Raw genomic sequence first — 16,031 nt, forward strand, 5'->3', positions numbered from 1 at the left:
ACAGTCATAGGTACAGTGAGAGGAAGAAGGAACGTTGTATTTATTTATTTAAGAGATAAAAGGTTGAAAACTTGAAGAAAACTAATAAGGTAAAGTTATCATCTTAAATAGGAACCAAAAGTTTCACTTCTGGTTAATTTTCTGTGTTTTTTTGTTTTTAATTTTTAATTCTTATTGTCTAAGCAATCAAGACTCTCCATTAATAAGTAAATTTTAAGATTAATTATTTATATAATAAACTTACAATTAGGTTTAAACTTATTTATTATTTACCTAAAGAAAACAATTTAATTAATTATTCCATAAATTGAGTTCATAAGCTTGTTTACACTGTGAATAATTTTTTATTTTGCATGTTTGAAAAGTGCTACTAAACAAATAGATTGAAAGGGAGCAACTGGACCAATTCAAAAAAATTGCTAAATATGTTTTTCTTAAACAAAATACTAGGTTCTAGAATACCTGTTATATATAATTAATGGATGATATATTATTGCTTGCAGGTTTATGGTCAACATTGAGGAATGTTGAGGTGCTTGACTTGTTCGGCAACAAGTTCAACCACACTTGATATTATGCTCTTAGTGGACTCTCATCCCTCAAGTCTTTACATTTACTAAACAGTGAATTGAGTTGGAGATCAATTACAAGTTTCTTGATTTAAGCTACAATCATTCACAAGGAGTGCTAGATATAAAAGGTCAGTATTTCATAAATTTATTTTTATGACATTCAAAAATATTTTGTTAATTGTAGTAAATTGTTTCATAGAAGTAATGATTTAATTTAGAGTCTAGTAAATATTTATTCTTGTGCAATGCTATTATAGATGGTACTTAGTGTGTTATTCATTCACCATTTACTTTTAATATTAAGTAGGTGTACTACTTAGTATTAAATTATTTCATGCAACAATTTCATAACTAAGTAGGGGAACTACTTAGTTTTGAATTCTTCAATTCCATAAGTAAGTGAGACTATTCAGTCTTCAAATTTATAACTAGTTTTATAAAAAGTTTAGTAAATTCTTCTTATGTATAAATTCCATAAGGCCACTTATTCTAACCTTCCAATCCTCTTGGCATGAACAGAGGTCGTTTTAATGGATAAATCATGGGTAGACATGCCTCAAAATACAAGTCAATATATGAGAGGATTGCATACGTCCTTGGACTTCGCATTCACTAATAGTGGTGTTAGGAGAAAGATAATATGTCCATGTCAGAAATGCAATTTTAAGAAATGGCAAAGTCGTGAAGAAGTATATGATCACTTAATTATTAAACCTTTTCCAAAAGGGTATACAGTGTGGCTTCTACATGGGGAGAGAAAAGTAAATGACGAAGCGCCACAAGTAATGGCCGAAGCTCCTCAAGTAATGGCCGAAGAAGATGGTGGAAGAGTTGAAATTAATGATAATATGTGCGAAATGATTAATGATGTATTTACAGATCATTGCTCTAACAACGACATGGCGGATGATGACGAGATGGGTGCAGAGTCAAACCATACTAGAAGTCATGATGGGACAATTTTTCTTGAATTAATGCAAGATGGACAACAAAGTTTATATGAAGGATGTGATAAATATTCGAAACTTTCATTCTTGATGAAGTTGTATCACATCAAATGTCTATGCAGAATATGTGACAAAGCTATGTCCATGATACTAGAGTTGCTAGCAGATGCATTTGAACATGCTAAAATTCCAAATTCATTATGTGAAGCCAAAAAAGTCACAAGCTTGGTCTTCATTACACCAAAATTGATGCTTGCTCGAATGATTGTATGTTGTATGTTGGAGAAGACAAACATATAGACTCTTGTAAGAAATGTAAGACATCAAGATGGAAGCCAAAAAAGAGAAATACAATTGGCGATGATGGTGTTGTTAATAAGCGAAAGAAGATTCCTGCAAAGGTGTTAAGGTATTTTCCTTTGAAGCCTCGATTACAGAGGATGTTTTTGTAATCTAAAACAGTTGAGCATATAAGATGGCATGCATCAGAAAGTACGGATGAAGGCATGTTAAGACATCCAAGAGATTCTGAAGCATGGAAGAAATTTGACTTGATGCACCCTTAATTTGCCTTAGACCCTCGAAATGTGAGACTCGGTTTAGCTACTGTTGGGTTCAATCCATATGGGAACTTGTGCACCAATCACAGTATTTGGCTAGTTGTTCTCATACCATACAACCTTCCGCCTTGGATGTGTATGAAATAAAGTTCATTCATTCTATCCATGATCATTGTTGGAAAGCGAGCACCGGGCAATGATATTGATGTTTACTTACAACCATTAATAGAAGAGTTGAAGGAGTTGTTGAACACTGGCATTAAAACTTTTGATTCGTATGGGAATGAAGTATTTGATATGCGTGCAGCCATATTGTGGACTATTAGTGACTTTCCAGGACTTGGAACCTTATCTGGGTGGAACGCACATACAGGATTGGCATGTCCGAGATGTAATTTTGACACTACTCCTAAGAAGCTTGTCAAAGGTGGGAAATTTTGTTTTATAAGTTGATGGACGAACACCGAGGAGAGATCGATTGAAGATGCGCGAACTCGAACCAGACCTCCTCGAAGCTCTCTCCGACGAGTGAAGACGCAGCGGAATGGAAACGAAGCTCTAAATTGAGAGCTGACTCGAAGGAAAACTGCTAAACTATGAACAGACTCAAGAAAACCATAAGATCTAAGGTTTAATCGGGAGATAACCTTAGAGACACGAAGGAAACCCTAGAAAAGGGGAAAATCTCAAAATGATCCGATGAATCGGTTCAAACTCAAGATTAAACGGTAGGAAAGCTATATTACTCAGAGGAGAGTGGATTAAACGGTAGAAAAGGGGAAAACAATCGATGGAAAGTCTAGATCTAGGATTGCAAAATAGAAATTGAATGTGGAATGTGACAGAGGAACTCTCGAGTGGACGGACTCGAGAAATATGCAAAGTGGATTCTGAGGTTGAAGAAAAATGAGCTTACGAGAGAGGAAATTGCTCTCAGAGAAGAAGTTGCGAGCGTGAAATGTAAAAATGAGGATGTGTACCTCTGATCCGTAAGGGGAGAAGAGGCACGGGACGCTGACGCGATAAGTGGAAGATGTGGCCTCTGACGAGTGGTGCAGCGTGGAGGAGTGAGAAGCACAGTGAATAACGTGGAAAAATGAGAGAATGAAGAAGGTGCTTGGAAGGTGGCTAGAGGTAGTCTTAGGACTCTCTAGCCTGACTTTCAAGAGAGAATAATTTCTATTTCAGAAATCCTAATTCTCATTAATCTCAAAAGTCCTAATACAAGAGAGGAGTTGGGTATTTATAGTAACCCATGCTCCTTAAGAACTAAGCTAGGAAAGATAAAAATACAAAAGGAAGACTAAGTCAAATAGGATTCCATCATGCCCTCCCTCTTAAGAAAAGATTTGTCCTCAAATCTGGCAATCGCCTTATGAAGAAGTTCCACACAATCTTTGGGAGCATGGCCATCTTGGAGTGGCCTTATTCTTTTAGATCTAGTTTTCTTCCTCCTGGATCAAACACGAATCTGCAATACACATCAAATATATCTTCGGTTAATATTAATCCAAGAAAGAATTTTTCTTTAAAAACAAGAGAATAAGAACTTCTAATACTTTGATTTGTAATCTTTGAAAATTTTAGAAGTCCAAATTCAATTTTATCTTGAGTTAATTGTTTTCTTAAAGATAACAATAACTCAAGATTTGAATTGTCATATTTTGAAAATGTTTTCATGACAATTAGTTTGAAAGAGAAGTCAAAAATTGAAAAGTAATCAATTATTGGAAAAGAAGTAAAGATTTGGAAACCTTCCCTTTTAGGTCCCACAGTCTTTGAAAGAATAGGATTTGTCATCAGTAACAATTTCTCCTTTTCTTTCTTCTCTCTTTCTTGCCTTTCTCTCTTTTCTTCTTTTCTCTCTTCTTCTCTTCTTAATTCCTCTCTTCTTCTCTCTTTTCTTTTCTCTATTTGTTCTCTCTCTCTCTTCTCTTCTTCTTTCCTTTCTTCTTTTTCTTTTCTCTCAATCTCTCTTTCTCTTTTCTTATCCTTGATCTCCTTAAGTCTTGCCCCAAATTCTAATTCTCTATGAAGAAACCCATGATCATTTAAACTCTCAAGAAATAATTTTCCATCATTAATGCAATCCCTAATTATTTCTAGGTTTCTTTTAATGCTTGAAGGCACAAACTTTCTTCTCATGCAAGCTTTTAAATCATGCCAATCACGTATGGAGGACTTTCTACCTTTCTTAACATGATATTGTCTTTCATTCCACCACTCACTTGCATGCTCTTCTAACTTAGAGAGATATATGCTAAGGACATAATATTCACTCTCTTCATAAAACCAAGGATTTATTTTATCAATTTCTTTCTCCCAAGCTAGGTATGTTAATGCTCTTATGTCTTTACCAAATGATGGAAGATTCCTAGCTTGTTTAAACATTTCATCAACTTTATCTAACCTAGAAGACCTATATGAACTATAAGAAGACATCTTTGTTTTTAAAAGTTTTCTTAATCTAAAGGGTTCAAAACTCACTTAGACAAGTCACAGGTAAGAGAGGTGAGCTAAAGAGCTGCTTAAGTACCAAGTCTTGCCTTGCCAGAAATGTCTTAGGCTACTAACTAATTACCCCTTAAACTAAAATCACCTTTAGAAACAAAGTACACAACTCAAACAATCACAAACAATTAAACACAAAAAAAACTAGACTCTTCGGACTCTAATGTGATAAGGCTTAGAGTTTAACCCCTTTTAGCCTAATCATCCTAACCGTGAACACAAAATCAGATAAACACAACACTTAAGAATCCAGCGGACTCTAATGACCCCTACGAGAAACACAAATCAAATCACACATTCATCTATCTACCTATGCTAAAAAATAAAAGCAAATAAAGTTGCCAAGAGTTTGAAAGAGCACCAAGGACTCTTCCAAAGAACTTGGACTTTATAAAAGGCCCTTTTACACAACAAAAATGAAACTAACAGTAGGCTAACACAAGCCTATTACAAACAAATTAAAGGAAAACAATTACAAAAGAAAATAACTATGCTAGGCTCCTACGGTCTTGGTACTGGTCCACTTCATGCTCAACTTTGTTGTTCCACTTTGTGCTTCGGCTATCAATTCTCTTGGTCTTTCCTGATCAGTTTCCTACAAAGTAAATGCACAGAGCTGCAATCAAAATTTTCTTAGCTAGAATGAATTGCACAATGAAAACACATAACAGTAAGAACTTCCCTTTTATTCTCTGGCCTTCACGTGTGCACTTGTTGATCCTGGCAACTAATAAAATTGTTTTTGCTCTCAAATGACAAACTGCAATCAAATATTCACACTCAATTCAGCAGAGCAACCATCAATGCTATCAATTTCCAGGTAAGACAGAAACAATTAAGTAATCCAGAGGCAACAAAATTAAACAACTCCCCTAATTAAATGGTTGGTCTATCTTGCTGTAAACTCTACTGATATTCTGCTACTGCTTAAAATTCTTGACTCCAAATGTTTATCAGCTCTGCACACAACAACACACATATTCTACACTTTCTCCCTACACTGATTCAGTTCAATTCTGCACACAGAAATTATACCAATTCCAGCAAAATACACATAAACATGGATATTAAACCAGCTGCAAATGGGTGTAATTCAAGACTGAAACCAAACTGATTAAACAATAATTCCAAATTAATCAAACCTGATCAAACCAATGGACAAAAAGTGATATAATGTAATGCAGAACATTCAGCTAAGATTAAACAATGAATTTAAACAGAATAGAAATCTGCACAAATAAATCTCAGCTATTTAAGCTCTCAAATCATTTTATTGAAATTCTGATATGCACTCATAGGCCAATGTACTCAATTTTCATCAGATTCAAATATATGAAGTTCAAACCTTAATCCAACTGATTAGACAACCACCACAAGCTAATCAAATCAATGGAGAAAGATTAACATGATGCAATGCAGAAATTGGTAGTTAAAACAATGTTGATGCACTTCCAGAAATGCTCATAAAACAATCAGCACATTATTTGAAAATCCTATGCATCTACCAAGTTCCCATAGGTCTTATCAAATCAGAATCAACATTTAACTTGCCCAATTAAACCATGAAATCACAATTCATTTTCAAAACAGTGAATACATCATGAATTCAGCAGGCAATGTTTTAACTAAAATGAATGCAATGACGGTTTAAAGATTCACAAGCACAAATAACAGTTCCAGGAAATCAATAATCAGTCAAAAAAAAAAAAACAGTGATTGCAGTTCCAGTTGCAACAAATCACAGTTGCTCCAATCTAATTGATCCAATTTCTTTTCCTGCACAATGAACAATCACAAAACAGTTAGATTAACAATGAATTCTCTATTTCAAAGTGCCAAGGAATTTAGGCCAAATTAGCCTTACTAAGCTTACAGCACTGAGGTTTCTTTTTAAAAATTTAAAGCACATAAATGAAAAGGTTTGGAAGGGAGATTCTCCCTTGGCAGTACACAGCTGGAGAGTATTCCAGACCACCACCACCTAAAATGCTACCAAGCACACAAACCTCCTTTCAATTTCCAGAAATCCAGAGTGAAAAAAAAAACTTCTCACGTAATAAAGAAATGGCTAGGCAAAGATCAAAGTCAGAAACCAGAACAGGACAGCCACAAATAAGGACAACACAACAGATCTATTGCTTAAGACAACTCTAGATCAGATTATGAAAGCAAACAAAAGCTCAATTACAGAACAGCAGATCAGAGTTTACACGTGCACTGAGACAAAACCAGAGTTATCAACCAAGACAAGCAAGAAACAAAGCTATTTAAGAAGAAGGCACAAAAACTGAACCTACCAAAGGATCTAGAACAGATTCATAAAACAAGAAACAAAAACAAGTTGCAATATCATCAAAATTTTAAGCTCAAAGCAATTGAGTGAAACTGTTTGATGAAATGCTAATAGAGAACAACAGTTTTCTGGTGCATCAGATTTCAGAAAAGTTAATTGCACTGGTCTTTCAGCTTTTTATAACTATGTAAATGTTTCTTTTGTCAATTGTTTTTTTTTTTATATGAAAACAGAACGACCAAGCTTTTGCTGCAATGACAACTCATTTTCACTTGCACCAATCACAGATTTAGAAAAGGCAACCAACTAGCAACTTGTCAATGAAAAATGCCAAAAATTTGGTGGTTTAAAGAGTGAAAATGCTTAGGGAAGTTATAACTCGTGGTTTCTTTGCATCATCAGTTTCAAACAACTAAAACAAACTTGTTTGTAAAGCAAATAGGTGCAGAAACACACTATCTCAAAATTTGACTTAGTCAGCCCCCAAATTACTCAATGTAAGCAACTTAACCACTCAAATTTTGACTCAATGAAATCAAATAGCTTTTGATCAGCTAACTAAACTCAAACAACAATTAAAATTCAAACAAGACACTAGGAAGTTAATGCAAGATGTCCAGCAAAGATCTAATGCTAAACCAGATTAAGAAACGCAAAAAAAACATAGACACAAGCAAAGTAATGCAGATCGGCCAACTGTTGCAACAAGGTTAAACTGTGTTCACAAGTGCTACTAATCTAGGCTATGCCTTTCATTGATCTTTGTAGTATGCACTTGCTTTTTAACAGCAGCTCAAAATCCAGAAATGAATTTATCAAAAGAATCTTGACTAAAACATTTTTCAACTTTAAAGAATCAATTGGACTGGCCAATGGATATCTATCAACCAGCTCATTCATTTAAATGTTTCATTGCTTTTGCGGTGTGATAGAGTTTATACCAAGGCTCAAACACAATTTGACGATCAAATGCACAACTGAAATCAGTTTTAGGACATTCAAAAACTACATCAGTTTCAACCAATGCACATGACTTTTAGACAAAACTGAACTTGGATTTCAAAAGAAAATTTACTCAAAATAGAATGCACCGATTTAAAATGATGAAACACTGACTCAAACACAGAAAAATGCACAGATCAACCAACCTTATCAGAATTTGGAAACCTAAACATATGAAGAGATTCAAAACACGAAACACAACACAAGACAAAGAAGGAAAATGATGACACACGTAAATGAAGAAACGCAACAGAGAAGCGAAACAGAAACGTGAGACAGAACAAGATGAATGAACAAAGACGCGAATACCCTGAAACAAGAATCTAAACAGAGATACTTACCTTCGAAGCGTGTTCAACCTGGCTCTGATACCACTTGATGGACAAACACCGAGGAGAGATCGATTGAAGATGCGCGAACACGAACCAGACCTCCTCGAAGCTCTCTCCGACGAGTGAAGACGCAGCGGAATGGAAACGAAGCTCTAAATTGAGAGCTGACTCGAAGGAAAACTGCTAAACTATGAACAGACTCAAGAAAACCATAAGATCTAAGGTTTAATCGGGAGATAACCTTAGAGACACGAAGGAAACCCTAGAAAAGGGGAAAATCTCAAAATGATCCGATGAATCGGTTCAAACTCAAGATTAAACGGTAGGAAAGCTATATTACTCAGAGGAGAGTGGATTAAACGGTAGAAAAGGGGAAAACAATCGATGGAAAGTCTAGATCTAGGATTGCAAAATAGAAATTGAATGTGGAATGTGACAGAGGAACTCTCGAGTGGACGGACTCGAGAAATATGCAAAGTGGATTCTGAGGTTGAAGAAAAATGAGCTTACGAGAGAGGAAATTGCTCTCAGAGAAGAAGTTGCGAGCGTGAAATGTAAAAATGAGGATGTGTACCTCTGATCCGTAAGGGGAGAAGAGGCACGGGACGCTGACGCGATAAGTGGAAGATGTGGCCTCTGACGAGTGGTGCAGCGTGGAGGAGTGAGAAGCACAGTGAATAACGTGGAAAAATGAGAGAATGAAGAAGGTGCTTGGAAGGTGGCTAGAGGTAGTCTTAGGACTCTCTAGCCTGACTTTCAAGAGAGAATAATTTCTATTTCAGAAATCCTAATTCTCATTAATCTCAAAAGTCCTAATACAAGAGAGGAGTTGGGTATTTATAGTAACCCATGCTCCTTAAGAACTAAGCTAGGAAAGATAAAAATACAAAAGGAAGACTAAGTCAAATAGGATTCCATCATAAGTCATCGTCAATGGTTAGATGGAAGACATAAGTTTAGATTGGGTCATAGCAGGTTTGATGGAACTATTGAAAATAGAAGCCAACCAATGGCAATCTCAGGACATGATATCCTACAGCAACTTGGGAATGTTCACATTGAATTTGGGAAAGAACCTATAGTTGAAGAAAGTTCAAAAAGACAACGCAGAGTTGATCATCCTAAGGTAGATACTCTACAATGGTTTAAGAAAAGTATATGTTTTGACCTTCCTTATTGGGTAGATAACTTATTGCACCACAATCTGAATGTTATGCACATTAAAAGCTTTGAAGAATATAACTGTACCTGATGGTTACTCAAGTAACATCAGTAGATGTGTTGATGTCAAACAACGTAAGATTGAAAGACTAAAAAGTCATGACTCACATGTGTTGATGGAGCAACTTCTCCCTTTGGCAATAAGAAAGACACTCCCTAAAGAAGTGTCCTCTATTTTGATTGATCTATGCTCTTTTTTTAAACAATTATGTAATAAAGTTTTGAAGATAGATCAACTTGTTCAATTACAAGATAAAGTTGTCCTCACATTATGTCACATGGAGATGTTATTCCCTCCTTTTTTCACAGTGATGGTTCATTTGATTGTGCATTTAGTAGAAGATGCCAAGCGTGGAGAACCTGTCCTATCGATGGATGTATCCTATTGAGAGGTACCTGGGAAAATTGAATTCTTATGTGCGTAATAAGGCACAAGCTGAAGGCTCAATAGCTGAAGGGTACATGGCTGAAGAGTGCTTAACTTTTTGTTCTAGATACTTAGATGGAATTGAGACTGTGTTCAATAGATTGTGTTGTGTTAATGATGAACCGAGCATTGGCTCTTGTACTGTAAGCACTTTATTCCCACCGATCAGAAAAGCAGTTGGAGGTTTCACTTATTTCACTTTTTCTGAAAAGGAAAAGTTACAGGCACATCGTCATATCCTAACAAACAGTGCCATAGTTGACCCATTTCTTCAATAAGTATTTTCACTTGATCAATTGTATTAATTAGTCTTTTATTAGAAAGTAACTATGTATAATTTGGACACTTCGTGTAGGGAATTTAGAGACACTATACGGAGACAATTGAGAAATCGGAGTCGACAATCATCTTTGATAGACAAGAGAGTTCATAGGGAATTTGTAGATTGGTTTTCACGTCGTGTACGTATATTGGTTTCATTCTATGTTATAATTAATAATTGACTTGAACATGTTATTTTTTTTTCCTTTTAGAGAAGGAATGACTCAACTAGCCTTCACTCAACTGATTTCAAATTATTAGCCATGGGTCTAATTGATATTGCAAAGCGATATAGTGCCTACAATGTTAACAGCTTCAAGTTTAGGATCTTGGAGCATGACTTATGGCTTAAAACAAAAAATAGTGGAGTGTTTGGTACATTTGGGACAAGGAGTTAGGCAAGTACTAGTTATAATCAAATGCAATTTGGAGGTGTGCCTTATTATGTTCGATTAGTGGACATAATTGAAATAAACTACCATGGTCGTTTCTCAGTTGTGTTGTTCAAATGTATGTGGGCTAATACAACTACTTCTAGGGGGATTGTGACTGATGAGTTGGGATTTACAAGTGTATGTTTTGGACGCTTGATTCATACCGGTGATAATGATGATGATGAACCATACATTCAAACATCAGAAGCACAAATGGTATATTATGTAGATGATGAGTTTGATAAAAATTGGTGCATCCATGTACGTATAAAGCCTAGAGACTTGTACAACATGGGTGAAAATGATGTTGACAACTTTCATGAATGTGAACCGTTTCAACAACAAAACTTAGAAACAGTATTTCCCGATGATGAAAGAAATATACCATTAACAAGGTTTTAATTTTAATTTTAATTTAGTTATTCTGTTTATTTTCTTCTTTATTATATCTTATAGAGGTGGTTTAATTTTTATTTATGTAATTGTTTGTAGACCACTTGAAGATGAAGAAAATGAAATTTAAGAAGGAGACAAAATATCATACACAACAAAGTGCCTCTCATACATAGGGTCACACAACTAATCATCCACCAGTTCCTCAAGTCCAATCCTCTCCCTCTCTTTCTGCCCCTCAAAGAAGTAAGCTCCCTTTTGTTAAATGTCTAATACTTGTTTTATTCATGTTGTTATCATTTTTTGACATTCATTTATTTGTAGGAACATACAAACTAAAGCTACCTTCGACAAGCCAAAGCACATGCACTCCTACTCATATTCAGTCCCAAAATGCATTTGTTTTTCAATCAGCATGGCCTCCTGCACCTATTCAGTCCCCAGATGCATTCTTATTTCCTCTCCCAATTTTCATTCTTTTTGCAATTTCACAATCCAATTTCCAAACATAGATACTAATGTTTAAAACAGCAAACCAAACATTATATTAATATATGTGTGTATGTTTTTTTACAAACATGTGAATATGGAAACTCCTACCTTTCTACTTTGTTAGCAGACAAAAATAAACTTTCACTCACTTTACACTAAAATTTATCTTCTTTTATCAAAATAAAAAGTGTCAAAGGTTTGAAAAACTATGAAATTAGGAATAGTATATGACAGTGCAATAGTACTAAAATACAAGGGTTTTAGTAGGAGAAGGTACTATAGAGTTCGTCCTTAACATTTATTTCTTTCTGAATAATATCTTAGATATTATTTTATATTTATATTTTGTCTAATGTATTTAAATTTTTATATAGTTTATTCATTGGAATCCAAACTTCACTATACATTGGACAAGTTTAAGTCAATGATAACCTGATGTACTGATTTTAAATGCGAATTTAAAGAAGTAGGCCACTATAATTAATATATCTTCATTTGTGTAGCCCTCAAATGAAGATGCTCTTCATTCACCACCTGAAGTAGGAGGAAATTCTGATGTACAAGATGAACATGAACAAGATAAAAATCAGAATACTTTGTTGGAAGTTGAACAAGAAAGGCCACCAACACACAAGGCGGCATGGTTGGTTGATGTTATTGGTAAGACACAAGTTCAACATATTAATGCATTCATTATGTTACTTATATGAATAGTTACTGCTTTGCTTACAAGTGAAGTGAATCAATCATAATTATAAGGTTAGTATTTCTTGATTAATTCTATTTTTCCGAGTGACTGGTTATCGAAAACTATTTGGTGTTTGTTGCTTCTTTAAGAGATGCTTCAATGTAATTTTTAATTTCAGTTTCAATATGTGCATGTATTGCTTGAATATTAGTCTTCAGTTTTTCGCTCTCCACTTGAGTTTAAAGATGGTCCAGTATACAAGGCTCACATGTGGGGCCTTACTCAGTATTTTGACTAAACATTTACGGCTTTTGTATGGGATTTACACAGAATCTCATGAGATAAAGATGAGTATTTTCTTTCATCTTGCACTTGTCATCAAGGGCTGGATCAGGAGTAAAATAAATTTAGGAAAAAACTATTAAAGAGGAGTTGTTGGTAGAACTTTAGTTGAGGTTGTCCAAAGGATTAGTAGCAACTTTAGTTGTCAAATTTTCTTATTTCTTAAGCTGTTAATATTTTTTATCATTGGTTCATTTTTATATTTAGCTCCCTGAAAAATTTATCTAATCAAGTGAAATAATATTAAAGTTGCTTTCGTTCTCTAGATAAATGAAGACTAAAAGAGAAATGCATTTTCCATATTGTTCATTAATTTGGTTTGATATTAAGGTTGGGGAAGGGACATTAAGATAGTTGCTTCAGTGAGGTGCACAATCCATTGCAAGTACTTCACAATCTGATAAGTTGTGGAACTATCAAGACTCGTTGATATTTCATCCATGAATAGTGTTTTTGTGGGTCCAACAATCATCTCTCCTGTATGATAAAATCAAAGCCATTCATTGTAAGAAACCATTATATTTTAGATAGTTAAGCATTATTAGATGTGATCTTTCTTTGGATTGTCATAATCTCTTTAGTGACAATTCATGGTGTATCTCTTTAGTGATATAATTATTGGTTGGCAATTCTTGCTACTATTTTTGCACACATCTTAAGTTTAACTATAAGTATACTGATGCCAACTCAATAGTTTGTCTCTTTATACAAATGCAATATTTTTAATGTTGGCATCATTGATTACGTTGTATGTAGGAAAAAAATTCAAACATATGAATCTACAACATCGTCTCAATCAAAAGAAATATCAAGTTTGTGCAGGGTGTCAAAAGCCTTAAAACCCCAAGTTAGTGGAAGTCAGGTGTCAATGAAAGGGTTCAGATTTTCAAAAAGTGGAAGACAGGCGGTTGCAGGAGAGTGGACCGATCGGTTTGTGCAGAACGTATATAAGTTGAAATTTTGAAATTCGGTCCCACTTTTTGGATGCACCCTTCTTCTCCAAACTGCTGAACCTCATTTTCTCCTCCTTCTCTCTAGATTCGACCACATTCTCTCTAAGAATTCTTATCTTTTTCTTCTTCCGATCACCAATCAGGCAACATTTGAACTCTTCCGGCGTCAAGGGCCTTCATTTAAACCGATCAAGTTATGGTTTTTAGCTGGTGAGTTACTCCTCTTCTTAGAACGTTCGTTTCTATCACATGCAAACCCAGATTCTGGTTGCATGGGCTTATCATCTAATTCTAAGCACATTTCTGGTCTTTTGTTTGGTTTAGTTTCACAAATCGTGACCCGTAGGATTCTAAGATTTCTGGTGGTGAGCTATTCTATTCAAATTGTGAACGTTCGGCTACTTTTAGAGGTAAGATAAGCTTATATAATTTGATTATGGTTCTTTGATATGAATGGTTGTATGTTTGTTTGATCATTTGATGGAAATGAAGGATTGATATTATTGCATGTTTGTTTATATGAGCGGATGATATATGAATAATGTGAAATAGGTTGGTGTAGGGTTTGATTTTGAGTTGCAATATTATGCGTAAATCTGTGTTGTTACCGAGAGTCATTATTGACTGTTCCGTTTATCCTTGGTTATTCGGTCTGGACTGGATTTCTTCTTATGTGGAGAATTTCAGTTAATGACCGATCGATTTTCTCTTAGTGTGTTTGTAAGTAAGCGTTCGGTCTAAGTATAGTTTCCTCTTTATGCTTCCTAAACCGTTTAGTTAATGTATTCTATAGTACTTACAGTCATAGGTGTTACCTTTATCCTTCATTGAAAATAAGTGTTGTGTAATTGTATATATATATTCCCTCATTTTTATTTAAGTTCAGTAGTGCTCGGTCTTAAACCAAGCGTTCGATCTCAGTAGTACTCGGTTTTGAACCAAGCGCTCGGTATTTTTATCATACCCCATTGTGTGCTCTATTGGAACTAAGAGTGTTCGGTCCAAGTCAATAGTATTCGGTTAAATCTTGTAGGGTTCGGTTTAAGTTCTCAGGTTCCAACAATAGTTATTATGATTTTCGGTTAAGCCTAATGATATGAAAAATTTAGTATTCGGTACATTCTTAGAAGTTCTATCGAGTAAAATACCTTTTTGTAGTAACTATTGAGTAACCAGTAAACATCCAAATAGTACCACGAGTGTTCGACTTATGAGGAGTCTTATCTAGAATGGACCGTTCGGTCCTGTTCTGTGTATAAGTGGAAGATCGCTCGCTCTTATACTAAGTGTTCAGCTGTGTTAGTCTAGAAAGTATTCAAAACGTTCGGTCTTGTCTTTGGGGAATGTTATTGTTCAGTTTTGATTTCAAATGGGATATATTTGTATTTCGGTATGATTGTATTATTGAATATGAATGGAATAGAATGGAAATGAAAGAGTATTCCAGGGAGGAATATCTCATGAGTGGTTATTAAATGGTAGAGTATGAATGTGGTTATGCTTAGCTGACAGTTATCCTGATATTTTGTGATTACTCATTCTCAAGTAAAGAGGAGTAAGTCGTGTGTGAGAATGGCATGAGGTCCTAGTCCATAAGGTGAACTTGGACAGAACGGACTAACCTCGGGTGGCAGTTGTTGAGGGCATCCCAGCTATTACATCACCCGGGTGCAAAAAACGTCGTAGCTACACAGAATTCATACAGTCCGGGCAGTCAGAGTAAAATGGTCAGTCATTGCATGCTTTGACGTGTAATTTTGATTGGAAGTGCATGATTGGATGTTACATGAGTGTATATTGAATTATGTTAGATTTATGTGAAGTATAAGTTTTACTGAATTAATTAAATTACATAAGCTTACTCTATTTTTCTGTCTTGTCTGTATTGTCCGTTGGGTTGTCTTTTCCTGTTGCAATAATCATCCTGTGGATGTGAGCAGAAGGAGAAGAGTTGCTGGAAGAGGCTCTGGAAGAAGTGGAAGTGAAAGCGGAACCATAGGACCGTTCGGTCATTAGGTTGGATTTTATTTTGTATAACCAATCGGTATTAGAGTAGTTTTGGTGACCGTTCGGTCATAGCTATACTTTTTATTCTCAAAACTGAATTGTAACATTGTTATCTGTAAATATTCTAGATATGGTTTTATGCTGTATTTTTGGGATGTTACAGGTATCATATTTCTCACTTTTTAAATAAATTTTTCTGTTATAGGTATCTTTATTGACATCAAAAGTCAATGAAATGAAGGCAATCATGACACTGTTGTTGCAAAATCATCAAGGTCCATTGTCTTCACAGTTTGCAATATTTCAACAATCATCGGTAATAATTATTAAATTTATTTGTATGATTTTTTACTAAATATATTATCGACTAACTATTATGCTATATTGTAGGTATTTGATCAAGGGAGTGAGTCAAACAATGGATGTAATGAAGAAGAAAATTAGATATTGTTATTGAATATCTTTATGAGTCATGCTTTTAGTATCGAACATTTGTATTGAGCATCTATATTGAACATATGTAATGAACATCTTTC

General features: G+C 34.8%; 1 long non-coding RNA gene and 2 pseudogenes across 1 annotated transcript; all 3 read left to right on the plus strand.

Annotated features, from left to right (window-relative positions):
- The first annotated feature begins 1,102 nt into the window (after positions 1-1,102).
- On the plus strand, positions 1,103-9,469 carry LOC148191125 (uncharacterized; annotated as a pseudogene).
- Positions 9,470-9,554: 85 nt separating this feature from the next.
- On the plus strand, positions 9,555-11,022 carry LOC148191126 (uncharacterized; annotated as a pseudogene).
- Positions 11,023-13,297: 2,275 nt separating this feature from the next.
- LOC148191127 (uncharacterized) lies at positions 13,298-16,031 on the plus strand. Its single transcript, XR_015782898.1, has 5 exons — positions 13,298-13,698; positions 13,813-13,898; positions 15,429-15,504; positions 15,701-15,811; positions 15,886-16,031. It is a non-coding gene; the product is annotated as an uncharacterized LOC148191127 (long non-coding RNA).

This window comes from Vigna umbellata, chromosome 11 (assembly GCF_029865625.1).
Source record: "Vigna umbellata cultivar VRB3 chromosome 11, Vumbellata_1.0, whole genome shotgun sequence".
In the NCBI taxonomy this organism is placed as follows: Eukaryota; Viridiplantae; Streptophyta; class Magnoliopsida; order Fabales; family Fabaceae; genus Vigna; species Vigna umbellata.